The sequence below is a fragment of the Aethalodelphis obliquidens genome, unplaced genomic scaffold (genome assembly GCF_003676395.1).
Source record: "Aethalodelphis obliquidens isolate GAN/ISIS:26980383/991018 unplaced genomic scaffold, ASM367639v1 scaffold64, whole genome shotgun sequence".
In the NCBI taxonomy this organism is placed as follows: Eukaryota; Metazoa; Chordata; class Mammalia; order Artiodactyla; family Delphinidae; genus Aethalodelphis; species Aethalodelphis obliquidens.
This window is the reverse complement of record NW_020838008.1, coordinates 9,599,263-9,618,164: the sequence shown is the minus strand read 5'-3', so window position 1 is coordinate 9,618,164 and position 18,902 is coordinate 9,599,263. Positions and strand designations below refer to the sequence as shown.

The window sequence follows — 18,902 nt, the reverse complement described above, 5'->3', positions numbered from 1 at the left end:
CATGAGCTGACTGACCTGGTCAAAGGATCCTCTTATAAACAGAAAACTCCCTTCTCCTCCCTCAAGGTAGACTCCTGGTTCTTGGCACTAGACACTTAATCTTGATGGTCTTGAGACTCATGTTGTTTTCCTTAAATGACACTGGAGCTCAGGATCCTAAACTTTGAAAGTTAAAATATGCCTGCTAATCACAAAATCTTTTTACACCCATTTTTGTGAAAATTTAAATAAATTCCATTCTTCCAAAATGTTACAATCCTAAAATGTGTTTAGAAAGAACAGCTAATAAAGCCCATTTCTGTGATAGAAGGAAGTCAAAACAAATCTCATGTTTAATCCATGTCTTTGAAGTTCTTTTACAAAACACAGACACATTTCTTTGTTAGTGATCAGGCTAGAAGGGGTGTGAAAACAAAATGTAACCTAGAACTGAGGTGAGAAGTTTGGGTAAAATCCAGACATTCATTAGTAAGTATCAATGAAATATTGCACAGAACTGGTCATAAGGGTCTTCTGCATTTCTGGAGAGGTCAGTGATGGAAATGAATAGTGGGCAGGGTCTGAGAAAATGGTTAAGCCGATTATCTGTCACAGGAAAGTACAGATTCCCTCAGCCAAGACCTCTTTTAATTGGCAACTGGTCTGTTTGGGATTGGATCAGCCTCTCATCAAGTAAAGGCAGACCATCATAGATGGGCCATCTGCTCCATTTCCTGCACAATGGCACTTGTTCAGTTCTTACCTTTAGAACCTGCTCCTCTTGATGAGATAAACAATATGTTTGAAGCACCAGAGATGCTGTGCAGCTTAGCAGAGAAATGATGTTTTATGAAGTGTCATCCTGTGCAGCCATCTGCAGAGAATCACATTTGACCATCCTTGGGGACTATTCCATTAATCCTGAGTTCTGATTCCATCCACTGAAAACTGTCAATTTTTTCTTGTTTTAAAAATAGCATACTTCACTGCCCCTTTTCTTAGATGGAAAAAGGGTTTTCTATTATACAGTGACTCATGGATAAAAGTCAGAGTTACTAGAGATGAATTATTTAATGAGAATATGATATAAAAAATGATAATGCCTCAAGAGTTAGTTATAAATCTCTTTTCTGCCTCCTGTGAATTATTCGGAAATATGAACTACCCCACCTCAAGATTAGCTAGGAATTGAGGCAGTATAAATAAATGTTATAAAAAGACTTGTACTTACATTGGTCATTAACACGTAATTTAAAACATGTAAAAAGCTTAATTTCTACAAATGATGTAGTGAAATATATATAGTATTTAACACCGACAGTAAATGCATTTTGTCATTTTAATCCACTTCTGTATGTATATATTCTTAAAACAGATATTTTGTCACATAACCATAATACTATTATTACACCTAAAAAAGACCCCAATAATTCCGTAATAGCTTAGAATGCCTAATCCATGTTAAAATGTCTTCAGTGGTATAAAAAATATGTTTTTAGTTATTTTTTCTCAAAAAAAGATTTACTCATTGCATATGGTTGTTATGGCTCTTAAGCATCTCCTTAACTATTAGTCTAGAATAGTCTCTCTTACCCTTTTTTCTCACATGCCCATTGACTTGTTGAAAAAATTGGACCAGTTATCTTTTACGACTGGATTTACTTGCAGTGGCACAATTTTACTTGCTCCTGCATGATCCACATTATGGCAGAATGAACTTAGATATAAAGGCATGACTGGATCACATTAAATTTTTTCCCTAAACCTCATAAATGGTACTGTGTACCTCAAATTCACAGCTAGAAACATATAAAATGTCCAGTATTCTAATGTTTGGTAATGCTGAATGCTTCTTGGTCACTTCAACTTTTCTCTTAATAGTTTTACTGTGCATTCATGACAATTGTTTGAAAATGTTTTTTCAAACTTGCAAAATGGCGAGTTTCTAATTCTAACATTCCTCATGTGTTTGTTAGCTATAAGTATTCTATATAGAAAAATTGCCACTCATCTACTTGGTCAAGAGGGTATGAGCTATGGTGGACTTGGTTTCAGTCTTTTCCCAGAGAACTTCCTCCTTCCTTTTTGTGGGGAATGGGAATTAGAGATCACAATCTGGGTTCTAGGGTTGCTCATTGCGCCTCACTTTCCACTGCTTCCAGGTCTTTTTTAAAACAAAAGAGATGAACTAATTTTACATTAATATTTCTAATTCAATTTTGAGATGTAGGGTTTTTATTTCTAGGACTTTTGTCTCTCAAACTGAAAATCCTTATTCTCACCAACATTAAAACAATTACTTACTCAACTTATCCAAGTACCTATAATGGTTTAAAAATAGAAAAACTAATAGTAGTACTAAAATTAAGCCTACAGAATATAGTTAAAAATCTCCATTTTCCTAGTTAGGAATAAGAAGTTAGCATTAGTTTCTCACACACACACACACACACAGATGCATCTTAATTTCCTTTTCTGTGTTCTCTTCATATCTCTTGTCAATTTTTGTATTAAGAACTTGATCATTTTCTTCTCAATTATGAGTGCTTGAAATAATAAGGATATCAAAACTCTAAGTTGTAAACATTTTTCTAAGTTTGTCATTAATCTTTTTTTTTTTTTTGAAGGGAACATAACCTCAAGATTTTATTGTCTTCATAGTAAAACAAGAGGTGAAACTTAGAATTGGATCACTTGGCCCTCTATTTTCTTATCTCCTCCCAGTTCAAAATGCTTACATCTCTCTTAGATCTGCAGCTGGGCTCAACACATTCAAGCCTGAGCACAATATTCTTTATAGTTTTAGCCTTTTTCTGGAAAACTGGCTTAGTCCGCCTACCATAATAATTCAGCTTCCTGTCAAATCCTCCTTCCCTGGGCATATAGAAAATCCTTACCTTTTTGTGTACGGTGCCACTTTGTGGGGTTGTTGCTTGCCATATGTCTTACAGAAAGTCCAGCAAGTTTTAGGAACATTTACCATGTTGGTTGGGACACTATCATCATGGAAAGAAAGCTCATCTACTTTTTCACTCTGTATATAGTGTTTCATTATGCAAATTTTTTAGTTTTTAATTTTGATGTAGTTAAATTTGTCAAGTCGTTCCTCTGTTGCTTCTAGATTTTGAATCAGAGGAAAATTATATCTGCCCTTGCCTTATAAAGGAATGCATTCATGTTTTTTCCTCCTATGTAGTTTCTTATTCTGATCCACTTAATATTCATACAGGTGTACAGTGTGAAGAACAGACTCAGTTTTATCTTTTTCCATATGGCTCCTCAGTCGGCACAGCACTGTTTTATTAAAATCTATTTTAGACCTTTACTTCTGGATGGAATGGACTGGCTTTGTGTCTCGATAAGACAAAAACAGTAGAATAAAAATGATAATAATATATGGAGACGCAAGAGGAAGGAGATATGGGGATATAGGTATATGTACAGCTGATTCACTTTGTTATACAGAAGAAACTAACAAACCATTGTAAAGCAATTACACTCCAATAAAGATGTTCAAAAAAATAATATACAAAATGAATTGTTTACTGGTATTGCTGAGCTTTCATGTCCTTCAGGACTTGAGGGCCCCAGTTACTGGAGAGCACGGAAATGCATTGAAATGAACCAAATATTTGCTGTTGTCCTTATCTTCAAGGAGTTTGATGTGTAAGTGCCCAAGGCTGAGAGGCTGAGAAGCCAAGCATAAAGCAGAATAAGAGACTGAGATGATCTTGAGTTCACAATTTAATGAATTTTGACAAATGTATCCTGTCTTGTAACTAACACTCAAACAAGATATAGAATATTTCATCACCCTAGAAACTTCCTTTATGCTTCTTTCCAGCCAGTACTCTGCAGAAGCAACTACTGTTATGATTTCTTTCACCATAGATTAGTTTTGCCTGTTCTTGAACTTCTTCTAATGGAGTCCTAGGACATATACTCATTTATGTCTTTCTTATTTTATTAAACATAGTGTTTTTGCTATTCATCCATGGTGTTTTGTATCAGTATCTGTTTGGGTTTTAGATTGGCTAGTTTACTTTTGAGGAATGTAGCTCTATTCTAAACTATAATCCAGTTGCTTGGGTCATTGGATACCTTGTATCCCTGCCTTACTTATTCACCTTCCCTCTGGGGTTAGATTTTTCTGTTCTTTGTACCTCCACTGAATCTTATATCTACTTCTCCTGTGATACCTATACTCTTTGTAGGCAGAGACTTAGCACAGTTTGATTACAGAGTAGGTAGCCAGCATATGAAAGACTTGACCAGGATTCTGCTTTTAATGGACCAATCACGTACAACTGTAGCACTGCCACTCCACAGTTTGTCGCCTTTGAGCCAACTGTCTTCCCTTGCCTTGGACAAACCCTCAAATTTGTTGTCTTGGCTTCATCTTTTAGTTAATTGGCCAATATTGTAAGTGGCAAGCTAAGCACTGAGTCAGGTAAATAAAAATGCAGACTGACTAGCATACTACCTGGCATGCATTAGTTGCTCAGTCAAGTGGAGAGAAAGTAGAGGGAAGGAACTCAAGCTCAGTACTTTTTGGGCCAATCATTGAAGCTGCAGAGTTCCCACTGTGTCCTGTAGCTGAGCCTGGTCAAACTATAAAACTATTCTTACTGTGTCATAAGTACAGCAGATACATTTTCCTTTACTTGTGTTTCTCGCGTACACATTTTTTCATGCTATTTGTATATTCTATCTCCATCAGAGAGGAAGTACCTTGTATAAGGACCTATGTTGTCAGTACTTTCACTTGCCGTAGGACCGAGTTACAGTTTCATACACACGGAACATTCAAACATGTAGAGAAAGAGGTGGTAATGAGTACAGAATGGAGAAATGAATAGATCCAATCCCTGAGGTGCTTGATAACATACAATGTCACATAAAAGTTTATAAAAACCACCACTCTAAATAGCACAGCAAAAGGAACAAAGAAATAAAAATCAAAGAGAACATCTGGACCAAAAGTGAGAGGAAGCAACAGAAGAGAAACTTAGCCATAAGAATGTTGTATAACTGAATTGCCAAACTCAAGGGAAAGGTTTAGAAAAATATGATAGGCTCCACTTACAGGGAACTCGGTTTTCTTAGCAAATGGATTCAGTAATTGGAATTTTTGTTCCTTCTTTTCCCCTGGGACTGTGTGGATGAGAGTTCATTAATGTGGTAAGATTGTGCAGTATCTTTGAAAATGGTAACTTGTTAATAAAGACCCAAATTGCACTATATCTGTGTAATTTGGGTGATGATATGGGAATGGGTAAAGAAGACCCAAACCTACCAGATCTGTTCCCTCTCAGATTTCAGGGCCCAGACTTGAGATTATATAACTGGAGAAGAAATAAAATGGAGGAAGACAAATGCTACGGATTTATAACAGATGATTGTAAGCCTAATTGTATAGCTTTGTGCATAAACCTTACCTGTTAGGCTACCTGTTAACAACTTTCAAATTTGCATACTGAAGATGAGTTCTGCAGTCTCTGAGTCTCCAACCACTTCATTATTTTTTCTTCTCTCACATGTTTTCATGAGTTGTTCAAGGAAATTGCTGAGTAATAAACCATCCCAAACTTAGTAGTGTAAAACCACTGTTTTGTAATGCTTATAAATTCGGTGGGTCAGACATTCAGACAAGACACTGCAGGGATGGCTTGTCGATGTTCTATGATATATATCAAGCTTCATATTGCTGGGGGTGAGTGGAACAGTGTGGGACAAATATCTGGAGGCTCTGTTCCTCACATATCCGATGTCTGGGCTGGGGTGACTCAAAGCTGGGCTCATCTGGGACCGTCTCTAGAGCCCCTCTCAGCATTGTGGCTGTGTTCTGAGTTGGATAGTGTTGAGACCAAGCATTCCAAGAGAGCCAAGCAGAAGTTCTCTGGTCTTATAGCCCAACCCCACAAGTCTTATGAATTCACTTCTCCCATACTTTATCTTCAGAGCAGCCCTAAGGACCCCATGATTCTAGGGGAGGGAGAGGACATAGAATACACCTCTAGATGGGAGAGGTGTCAAAGAATTTGCATCCATTAAAAAAAAATGGCCACCACATCTGTACATTAAAAAACAAACAAAAGATGGTATTTTTATCAAGTAACACTTTCCAGACTTGCTCAGGAGAAAGCTTATGCGTTTGTTTCTGGCCCTTTGGCTATTAATAGCAATAAGCCCTGGCTAATAGGGCTCTAGGTTAGATTCTGCCAATGAGACATTTGCTTGATATTTGGAAGTGGGGAAAGAGGTCACTTTTGTTAGCAGGCAACAGTGGGCACATGGCAGATCTCTGCTTCAGTGTGACAGTCAGCTGAGTTCATTAGTGGCAATTTCCCTAACCGTCTACAGTATCCTAATTTCCTAAAACCCAGCAGTCTTTTCCTCTATCTCCCCGCAGCCTTTCTATCAGGTCTGTAAGCACTAACTCCCTGTATTAAGTTCCTTTTTTGAAATGCCTAGAGACATTCCCCTATTTTTACAACTGACTCTTTTTCATGATAAAATTTATTTACATACTTATATTTAACTGGATCAGGGAATTTTTTCACAGGTATCAGTTTCTAGTGGTCATGCATATTCCATTTGGGGATTGACAAAAATTATCTTTATTATATGGTAATAGCTCATTTTATTTACTCAGTTAATTTATGTTGAAGGTCTTCAAATAATTTAAATAGGAAAATAATTTTTGCAATCTAGTTATTAATTTGAGCCTGAGATAATTTTTAGTAAGAAAATATTCTGACAAAACTCCACTTTGGGATAAAATGCCATGAATACAAAGGAAACCTAAATAATAAACCCCTAAGGGATATGATCTATATGGAATAAACTAGACTAGTACTCATAGAATTGATATTTTAAAAGACATTTGGGATAGTAAAGAAGAAAATGTGTTGTAATTTAGCTTATTTTGTCCATTTTTTGAGTTCTCTCCCCATTGAATTTTTATCAGAATGTATATCTATATTACACTTAGAGGCAAGCATATCTGTGCAACTTCTCATCTATGTCTATGGAACAGAAAGTGGTAATGAGATGTCTTATGTATATATATATTGAATGTGATATAATATACAAGGACACTACTAATTCTGTGGAAGTCAAAGGTAGAAACAACATTGTCTTTACTCCTCAAGATCATATTATTCCTTTAATTACAAAGAAAATAAGAACAGGTTTTAAAAAGCTTGAATTGAACAAAGTTGGGTAGTGCAAAAAATAATTTGGGGAAAAATTTCCATGACTTCTGAATACTTGAAGGAAATTAGAAAAAGCAATACATTATTCTGTATCCTCTTTATATCTAGACGGTCAGAGGGTCAGACTGTTAAAAAAGAAAACAATTTTTTTTAACTTGGGGTTTGCCAGGCAAATACCCTTTGTTAGTTGAGATAGTTTTAGCTAAATTTAGGAATCCAACTTTGATAAATATTATGTCTTTTCACTTTGCACTAAACCCTTTGCCCTTTGATGTCAGCTTATTGACAAATCTGCACCCAGTGCCTAGAGAGAGAGAAAGAGAGAGTGTGCATGTGTGTGTGCACCGGTGCATGTGCATGAGTGATACCTGTTAGTGTATTGACTGTGCTGCATCACCCTGCTTCACTGGTGAGAACACAGGGTTGATTATTGGATTGTGAGTCACCTGTACCACTTGGAAGCTCTTTGCTCCTTGACCACATCATAATCCTTACTAATTACCTTACTAATCAAGGTTTTTGATCACTGAGGGAATTGAACAAAGATTGTTAAAGGATGGCAAAATTCTACATTGCTCAAAAACAAATTCTGAATTCATGCATGTGGAATGATAGTTGCCTTATAGGACAATATTATCAAATGTAATTTCCTGGAGCAATATGTCTATATCTGATGATATTCTGTCATACATTCTGGGTAAAATATGATTTACATGCATCTATGGAGCCTTCAAGGAGCTTGGATAGAGATTTATAAAGAGAGACATATAATTTAAGCAAATGAACATAATAAAGAGTTATAGGGGTCCTGATAAGTCTCTATAAAGTAGATTGGGGGCACAAAGCAAGGACTACTGTGGCTGTAGATTCAGGAAAGTATTAGGCAGAGGAAAGAATACAAAATATACTGTGAAAATCAATAAGCTTTCAGGGTGATATAGGGGAAAAGGGAACTGTCCTCAGAGGGAACAACATTCGTAAGGATGCAGGGCCGTTTGGAAAAACTAGCAGCTTGTTTCACGTTGAATATATAGAGCAAGCAGGTTCTGGGAGAAGAAGCTCCAGTGAAAAGAAGGGGCCCAGAAAAAAGGCCAGATGTGGAACAGCTGTCTGCTTGTCTCAGAGTTTCACTTTGTATAGAAAGGGGAGTCAAAAAGGATTTGAATCATCATCATATTGCAATGTCGTGTTTTAGCTAAGATCACTCTGGCGGCATTATGGAGAATGTGTTAGAAGTTTATTGAGGGACAACTTGAGAAAACTTTAATGTAGCTTACATAAATGAGGTAAAAAAAAAGTCGGGCTTCCCTGGTGGCGCAGTGGTTGAGAGTCCACCTGCCGATGCAGGGGACACGGGTTCATGCCCCGGTCCGGGAAGATCCCACATGCCGCAGAGCGGCTAGGGCCGTGAGCCATGGCCGCTGAGCCTGCACATCCGGAGCCTGTGCTCTGCAACGGGAGAGGCCACAACAGTGAGAGGCCCGAGTACCGCAAGAAAAAAAAAAAGTCTTCTTAAAAGCTGAATGTGGGTGGGGCTACCTTCAGGACTCCTCTAACACTTTTCACCTTTCATTGTATGTGTGTTTTGTGGAGGGGGGGGGTATGTGTCCACAGAGAAACTGCATCCAGCATAGTGCAGTATCTGTAGCTATTTCTCTCTAAATGTAAGTTCATAATTCAGACCTTACATCTGCCTCCTACTACATAGGGTAAACTAGTGTGATGAGAACAGAGAGGAAGTAGGAAAAGGAAGTATTTAAAACTAAAGCCAAGGCTGGGATAGTTAAACATGAGTTACACAAGCACAACGATGCCCAATTTTGACCATTTCTCAAAGACAGAAAAGGGGTAGATAGAATGTTGGTGGATGAAAGGTTACCAAAAGACTCTATGTACAAAGAGATCAATAAATGAAGTAGGATCAGAGAAAAATCCACAGCTAAGAAAGGAGCCCAGTGTAAGGATGCTTGCTGAGGTAGGTCAATCTAACTTAATTGGTGATGCCTTGAAGAAAGATAGTTTTTAAACAATCATCAGGAAAGACAGGAGATTTTTTTAAAAAGAGATAATTAGAAATATATTATGCTTCCCAACCTAAGTGTCCATCGACAGATGAATGGATAAAGAAGATGTGGCACATACATACAATGTAATATTACTCAGCCATAAAGAGAAACGAAATTGAGTTATTTGTAGTGAGGTGGATGGACCTAGAGTCTGTCATACAGAGTGAAGTAAGTCAGAAAGAGAAAAACAAATACCATATGCTAACACATACATATGGAATCTAAAAAAAAAGGTTCTGAAGAACCTAGGGGGAGGATGGGAATAAAGACACAGACATAGAGAATGGCCTTGAGGACACAGGGAGGGGAAAGGGTAAGCTGGGACAAAGTGAGAGAGTGGCATGGACATATATACACTATGAAATGTAAAATAAATAGCTAGTGGGAAGCAGCCACATAGCACAGGGAGATCAGCTCAGTGCTTTGTGACCACATAAAGGGCTGGGATAGGGAGGGTGGGAGAGAGGGAGATGCAAGAGCAAGGAGATATGGGGATATATGTATATGTATAGCTGTTTCACTTTGTTATAAAGCAGAAACTAACACACCATTGTAAAGGAATTATACTCCAATAAAGATGTTAAATTAATTAATTAAAAGAAATTGACCTAAGAAAAGGGAAATCAGCCAACTCTAACCTCTTCTAGTCTTCTTGTCTCATATAAGGGGAGGGAGAAGGCTGAGGAACATTTCTGAAGGCCACAGCCCAGGGACTCAGGCCCACTAAAAAACTGACGTTTAATCATAAAATTATAAAACACCTCCCCCCACCCACATCCAATCACTAGACCAGCAGGGCTCCACTACAATTACAGTGGCATACAACCGAGAGCTGCAAGACACAGATTCTGTTTAAGAAGTGTTTAGGGAGACATAAAAACAACATGAGAAAGAAAAAAATAAGGAAACCAGAAGAAATGAAGCCTCTGGCACCTACAGCTGCAGAAGATATTAAACGTAGCACAGCTCATGCTAAAAGCCTAATTATCTCAGTTTCTTTACCCAATATATCATGTCCAACTTTCAGCAAGAAAGGAAATGGCATCCTAGAAAGCAAGGAAAAACATAGTCTGAAGAGACAAAGGAAGCATAAGGGACTCAGGCATAACATAGCTTTTGGAATTATCAGGGAGTTTAAAACAACTATGATTAATACATTAAGTGCTCTCAAGGAAAATGAAACAACATGCAAGAACGGATGGGTAATGTAAACAGAGCAATGGAAACTCTAAAAGGAATCAGTGAGCTTGAAGATATGTCATCTCCAAAAAGAAGTGCAAAGAGAATGATTTTTTTTAATGGAACAGAATATCAAGGAACTGTGAAACGAATACAAAAGGTAGAACAAATGTGAAGTGGAAATACTAGAAGAAGAAGAAAGAGAAAAAGGAACAGAAGATATATTTGAAGTAATAATGGCTGAGAAATTCTCAAAATTAATGACAGACACCAAACCACAGATCCAGAGAAGCTCAGAGAATACCAAGGAGAATAAATACCCAAAAAATCTATATCAAACTACAGAAAGCCAAAGACAGAAAAAATTTTTTAAAGAAACCTGATCTGTAGAAGATCAAAAATAAAAATTACGTTGGACTTCTCTTCAGAATACATGCAAGCAAGAAGAGAATGGAGTGAAATGTTTAAAGTATTGCAGGAAAAGCCATCAACCTAGAATTCTGTGTCCAGTGAAATTATCACTGGATATACAAAGAACACATAAAACTCAACAATAAGAAATGAACAACCAGGTTAAAAAATAGGCAAAATATCTGAACACACCCCTCGCTAAATAAAAATACAGACTTTAAATAAGTGCATGAAAAGATAACATCATATATCATTAGGGAATTCTGAATTAAAACAACAGTGAGCTACTACTACACATCTATTAGAATGGTTAAAAAAAAACAAAAACTGACAATACCAAATGTTCCACACTAATGCAAGATGTTAATAATAGGGAAACTGTGCTGGTGGGGGGGGGGACTGCATATGGGGCTCTCTGTACTATCTGCCCAATTTTTGTGTAAATCAAAAACTGTTCTAAAAACTGAAGTCTCCTAATTTTTAAAAAACCAGTACAGGGTAAATTGAGGACACATGGAAGATTCACAGAGTAAAAGAATGACAAAGACCAAATGGGTTCAGAGCTAGAAGAGACCTTAGGATTGGTCATTCGTTCATCACATATTTATTGGGCACTTACAGAGTGTCACTCTGTGTGAGGCACGGCAAGTACAATGAGAACAAGACGGCCGCATTGCAGTAGAGTACTAAGTGAACAGGTCATTTCCTTTTTTGATACGTGTGTGTGTGTGTGTATATGTGTCAGGGGTGGAGGAGAACTTTGAGAGGATGGTCACTAAGACATTAACAGTAGTTATTTCTGGATGGGCTTTATTTCCTTTTACTGGTTCATATCATTTTGTAGTGTTTCTATGATATGCATGCTTTGCTATTGTAATAAGAAAATAAAATAATAAAAGTAATTTTTATCTTATTCTAAAAAAATATATAGTGCTTCCTAGCAGGAAACATTGCATTGATTTCTTCTTAATAAAAATGTTAATGGGCTCCTCAGAAGAGTTCTTGGCTTAAAGTTTGGGAGACGTGTTAAACTTTGTGAAGAAACCAAGACTTTTGCAAATTTACCAAACTACTGGCAAAGTAAAATGATTTAGGACTTAATTTTCAGGATGCCAATACTAGTCATAGACAAAGAATTAAAAATGGATAAACTCAAAGACAATTTCATTCACAAGAGCCTAAGAAATTATAGAAAAATTATGTGTGTGTGTAATTTTGTGGTAATTGAAGTTGAGAATAAGACCACCTAAGTGCCCAGTTGTGAGTTAAGGAACTCCCGAGAATATAGCTGAACTGAGCATTTAACCCTGATTACTATATACCTTTAAGTCCTTAAAAGTCTGAGATTGGGACCAAAAAAATTCATATCCAGAAACTCAAATATTTATATTTTTCAGAAGTGATCTCTTCCAGATGAGCTACACTAACCAGACTCATACAAGAGTGATGAACAAACCAGATTAATGCATAAATTTATAATGAGAAATTTAGCTTTCAAGCAAATTGGTATCCTTGTGTCAGCTGATGTGCTCAGTGTCAAAAAGTTATGTAGAAAGGCAACCTATAATCAGAAGACTTCTTGGTGATAGGAGCAACCAGAATAAGTGGTATAATGCAAATATCTGGAGTCTTAAGGTCATTATATCTTCGGGTTCACAAATGGACCGAAAACACCAACTAGGCTTGCTGGTTCTTAAGGGTATGCTCACCCATGAATGAAGTGAAGGACATGTTCATAAATGTTCCCCTTTGTGTTCTCTTTCTGGGCACTGTACAGACTATCTAGTTCCTTTCTAGTTCAGGCAAATGTTAGAAGGAAAGATAGGAAATCTAAGATATTTTTAATGAGTTTAGTACAAACTAGAGACAGGGAAGAGGTAGGAGATCCCTAAGGCTGGAGCTAAGTTAAGCTTGAGGAATATAAGGAAGTTATAACTGGAGAAATTTTTACCCGAATCAAGAATAATGAATCAAGTCTCTAGGGGCAAGCATCAGGGATGCTAGAATTGCTTAGAGTTGAGGGTAACACGGGCTTATGTTGGTAGGCAGCTGTGATGTCAGTGATTTTGACCTGAAGCCAAAGAGATAGATGTAGGGGAAAAGTCTTTTTTTGCGGGAGAGCAAACGGGAAGCTCAGGGGTTAAAGGAAGAGGAGGAGATGGTATAAGAGCATGAGTCAGAAAGAAAGACATACTTATAGAAACCTTAAATAGGATAGCATCTGTGAAGATTTGGTAAAAGCTGCTTTAAATTGTGAACAATCTAGACTCTTTCTAAAAGTCCTTAATTTCTAATAGCTTATGCATTAACTACCTCAAGGAAAAAACAAACTTGGGCAGGAACTGGCAAGTCGAAGGCTAAACATCCTAGTTCAACAGTCTAATACATCCTAGACCAATAGTCTAATAAACCCAAGTCTGACGTTCACAGAAAATTTACAAGTGATGTTACCTAATGTGGATATCCCTCTGTACTGAGCCAAGGGGAGATAGCTGCATGAGGTGCTGTGTGCCCCCATCTGAAAACTACATTTTTGTTTAATATGGTCCTATGGGACTTGAGAATGCTGAGCCCTGTTGGCTATAACAGCTAGGTGACTCGAGGGCCTATCCTTTGGATGTAAGCCACAAAAGCTGGGGTGCTAGATGGGTGGCCAAGCTCCTTCCAGAGAGAAGCTGGAGAATTGCTTTTATTGTTGGAGCGAGCCAGAAGAAGAATCAGAATGGATATTAATGGTTGTATAACGATGAAATCATCATGCCCTTATTTACACAAAGTGGGTGAGTATATCTTTTGTTTGTAACCCCTTTCCAGAATCTATCTTGTCCATGAAAGGGATCAGAAATGGTCATGGTTCCCATCCAGCAACATGCAGAACTCATGCCAAACACTGACCACATGGGGCACTCAGATGCAGGAGATGAACTACAGCATCAAGGAAAGAATATGAGGACAAATTAGTGGCAGATAATTCTTCAGAGAATGTTGTGGGAAGTAAGGGCTTCCTAGAGATATAATTACTAAAGCTAGTACTTAAATTTAACTGTAAGCAGGCATCATAAAGAGACTATGAATAAGTATCGTGATAAAATGTTTTTTTCAGCCCAAACCAGTATGAATAAACACAGCATGGGGCCCACAAAAGAGGTTTAGCAGAGCCTGAATGTTGCAAGGAGAGGAAACCATGCTGGATTAGAACTAAGATTACTTTTTAACACTCTGTCAAAGGGTTTTCATGAACCTTTATTAGACAGGAGCTGAATGTATATTCCAGACCTCCCACCGTAATAATTGCATGAGCATGCTCAAGTTAGCTAGGCAATAAATTGCATATAGTGTTCATCCCATGTAAGTAATATTTTTAACAAATTCCTTCATCATTTTCATGAAGTCTTAGTTACAGACAATAACAGCACACACACAAAAGAACAACAGTCACCTCTGGTATTGATATAGGTAGGTATATGAATTGAGCAAACTTGACTGATGACTGGAATCAAGGATCTAGATCTCAGTGGGATAAACTAGGGGGGCGCTAATAGCTAACGTGGTTTTTACTCAGCGTGCTCCTTTCTCAGTGATACACTTTGAAAACAGAGAGAAAGCAGAAATAGCAATTGTCCCAGCCCCAAAGTTGAGGACCTTGTGAAGGTAGATGGAATGACTGGCATAGTTAAGAATGTAGGTCAAGGTAGTGGGTTGAAGGTTGAGTCGGCTATATTGGGCAGATATGATAAAGGATATATCGGCTTTCAAAGATGTTTCCAGGGCTCTCCTAGGACATGAACAGGTATATTCATGCCTCAGCCTTGAAACGTCAGCTTTACAACTATTTTCGGATCCCACTTGGTGTGAGTAGGGATTCCCAGTCAACCACTGGGTCTGGCTCTTGTTGGCTCTGGGTCTATTGTTCAAGGAAGCTACAAAGTGGCCACTGTCAGTAGGCCCTAAAAAAGCTGTTAATTCTAGACTTTACCTCTTTGATGGGCTTGTGATATGGACTCAGGTGGTAATTTTTAAATCCTCAGATTTTACAACTGTATAGGGCTGGGAAAACTTGGTCTGACAGCAGATGTGAGCATTTTGTAAAATCTGCCAGATGATGGCTGCTGATAGAGTAAGAGAAGGGGTTGGGAACTGATTTACTTGTGCGATCAAGGGCTTAAAGCCTGGCTATTTAGTATCAACATACTCGGGAAGACCTTTTGTCTTCAAATCATTTAAATTAGTTTTTCCTCCCAAGGGCTGCAGATTAACTGGCAAACTACGGAGGAAAGTACAGCTGCAACAGGGGGTAACAGACTGCCCAGGGCCACTGTGGCTGTGAGGGCAGAGCTGGTATGAAAACGGAAATCCCTGGAGGCCTCTCTCAGCCCACAGAGTCCCTCGCTGCTCCCTCCAGCGAGGTCTGTGATTCTTAAAGTGACTCTCGCCGCAGGCAGTTCACAGATCATCTATTTCATGTCCACAACTATAAATAATCTCTTGGCAAAATGTATTTGAGCTACAGAGTAAGTAATAGAGATAAAATGCCTTCATTTGACTCTTGAGTCTGGTAAAAACCGGTTTTCTTAAGCCTCCCCTGTACTCGGTGTACAGCTTCTCTGGAGGCCTGTTGGCCTCTAGAATATTCAAGGAAAGATGGTTTGTGTTTGAGTGAAAATATGTTCATTTCTGGCCTTGGCTTACTAGCATAATCGTCTGAGAAATGTAATCATGAGACAGTGAATTAAGGCAATGCCCCATATATGACTCTCACATCTGACAACCCAACTGCATAAACTGATAGGCCTTTTGGTTTTCTTTTTCTTTTAAATCAGTAAGGCTATTGGAAAATATCGAAGTTTTTATTCCTCTTAGCTGTTATCAAAATTTAGAATATAAAGTTATATGGCAATTTTCTAAATCACATAATTGATGAATTTTGAGACGATCTATCTGCTTCTATGGCATGTGAGGAGATGAAGGCTGATTTTAACTTTTACCATTTGGTATAGACCGTTATACTGTTATCGTCTCATATCTGAATAGTCAAGAGGCAATATTACACTGAAAACTGGGAATATGTCGAGTCCAGGACACATTTTTGAAGTATTTATCCTTTGTTTTTAGGGCCTTCCTACTTCTTTTTCTTTACTCCTGTCCTTACTTCCTCACGCCTCTGGCTGCTCTAACCCTTGATTTTTAAGTTCGACCTAAGCATGTCTTTACCTAAAGCCTTTCTCCTCATATTCCAAAACTGCTCTTCTGTTTTCTAAGCCTCTTGCTATTAAAGCACTCATTACTCTGGGGATATCTCAACTGGAGTTTAGGAGGGAAGTAATTTAAGGCAGCAAGTGCACTCTCCATAAAGGACTTAATTGTTAAACTAATTCTGTTAGAGTTATTTACCTTTCAAAATGGGCTTGTTAACCAAAATGAATCTTGATTTGGTAGAATTTCATGCCTGAGAAGCGGGAATGAGACATAGTTAGGCAGTGCGGAGAAGAGATTTTAGGGCAGTGGGTCCTCTCACTCCTTGTTTATCATATGTACTTATACATGAGGTTAGATAACTGCAAATATTGATCAAATTGTTTATAATTTCATCATTACTGCCCTGTAGAATATTGATCAATACAAATAGATAATTTTGAGATGACATAGATGAAGATTTAATAAGAAGCATTTAGCTTGTTGGTCTGGTTCCCATCTCAGAGACAGTCATGCACGCGGCAACGTAGATGACTTGTTTAGATTCTAAGGTACTTCTAAGTGTTCTGCCTTGCTTGGTATGGTACCCTTCTCACCCTGCTTGAAGTTCACGCTATAGGTCACTAGTGGGTTATAAAACAAATAGAAATAAGCTCTAACTTTTAATAGTGGTTCTCTCTCCCTCTTCTCCTGGTACGTGGTGAATTGATGGCATTCACCACTTGATGATTCAGATTTTACAGGAATGAGATATAAAATAATTCTAGGCTATGGTTTTCTCACAGCTGTGATAGGATGACAGCATATATTCAAAGGAACTGGTTGAAAGCCAGAGGAGAAAAGGAAGCGTGATGGCAGACTTCACTCCTATCATATTTCCCCCACAGGGACATGCAGATGTGGGCTTAGGTGAAATGGAAAAAATTTGGTGTCTAGTACTTAGGATTTCAATTCATTGTTCACGTTCCTTTGAATTTCTGGGGTAACTTAATAAAGAAAAAGACCAATTTGGTTTTCAGGAACTTGAGAAAATCTACTATATTTGTGAAGCCAACACACCTCATGGACTCTGCTCTGAGCCCTCTCTCTTTCTTAAATTCACTCTCTTTGTGAGATATCTGTTTCCTTGGCCTTAATTACCCCATAGATGCTGACAACTCCCAAATATATACAACCAGCCAGGATGTCTCCCTTGGACTCCAGACTTGAATATGCAACTTTCTGCTTGATCTGCATTTGAACGTCTCACAGCTTTCTTAAAATTAATTTTTAAATAAAATACTTACACTGTCATGCAGCCACCCTCACTAACCAACCAGTGAATGAAAAAATGAGCAAACAAAACAGTAATCAAACAAAACCCTCCTTTCCCTGTCCTGGCTTTGTAAATGAGACCACCTCCCACACAATAACTCAGATGAGAAAATTAGGAGTCGTTCTCGAGTTATCCTTTCCTTAACTCACATAGCTACTCGATCTGAATGTCCTATTATTTCTACCACCAAAAATTATCTGGAAATTTTATCTTTTCTTTCTCTACTGCTGGTGGATTTCCTTCCACTTTTATTCTTTTTAACTAAAAACATTTTTAAAATTGAGGTATAGTTTATATACAACATTATATTAGTTTTACCTGTACAACATACATTATGAATTGATCATCATGGTAAGTCTAGTAACCATCTGTCACCATAAAAAGTTATCAAAATAGTATTGGCTCTATTCCCCATGCTGTACATTATATCCCCGTGACTTATTTATTTTATAACTGGAAGTTTGTGCTTCTTAGTTCCCTACACCTATTATGCCCAACTCCCCACCCCTATTCCCCCAGGTAAACCACCACTTTGTTTTCTGTAACTGAGTCTCTTTCTGTTTTGTTTTGTTTTTTTGTTTTTTAGATTCCACATATGAATAAAATTGTATGGTATTTGTCTTTCTCTATCTTATTTCACTTAGCATAATACCCTCTAGGTCCATCCATGTTGTTGCAAATGGCAAGATTTCATTCTTTTTATGGCTGGTAATATTCCATTGTGTGTGTATGTATGGTTGTGTGTGTGTGTATCACACTTTCTTTATCTATTTATTCATAGATGGACACTTAGGTTGCTTCCATATCTTGGCTATCATGAACAATGCTGCAGTGAACATAAGGGTGCATATATCTTTTCAAATTAGTATTTTATTTTTTTTAATACCCAGAATTAGAATTGCTAATTTATATAGTAATTCTATTTTTAATTTCTTAAGGAAGCTTTCCATAGTGGCAGCACCAATTTACATTCCCACGCACAGTGCACAAGGATTTCCTTTTCCCCACCACCTTGCCAACACTTGTTATTTGTTGTCTTTTTTTATAATACCCATTCTGATGGGTATGAGGTGATATCTCAGTGTGGTTTTGGTTTGCATTTCCCTCATGGTTAGTGATGTTGAGCATCTTTTCATGTGTCTATTGGCCATCTGTATGTCTTCCTTGGAAAAGTGTCTATTCAGGTCCTCTGCCCATTTTTTAATCTGGTTTCGTTTTGGATATTGAGTTGTGTGAGTTCTTTATATATTTTGGATATTAACCCCTTATCATATATATTATTTGCAAATATCTTCTCCCATTGAGTAGGTTACCTTTTCATTTTGTTGATGGTTTCCTTCACTGTGAAAAAGATTTCTAGTTTGATGTAGTCCCATTTGTTTATTTTGCTTTTGTTGCCCTTGCCTGAGGAGACATGTCCAAAAAAATATTATTAAGACTGATGGCAGAGAGCATACTGCCTGTGTTTTCTTCTAGGAGTTTTATGGTTTCAGGTCTTACATTTCAGTCTTCAGTCCACTTAGAGCTTTGTTTTGTTTATGG

The 18,902-nt window shown here is 37.6% G+C and overlaps 1 pseudogene; it reads right to left on the bottom strand.

Annotated features, from left to right (window-relative positions):
- Nucleotides 1–2,658: 2,658 nt before the first annotated feature.
- On the bottom strand, nucleotides 2,659–2,962 carry LOC113610691 (60S ribosomal protein L36a-like; annotated as a pseudogene).
- Between the last annotated feature and the right edge of the window lie 15,940 nt (nucleotides 2,963–18,902).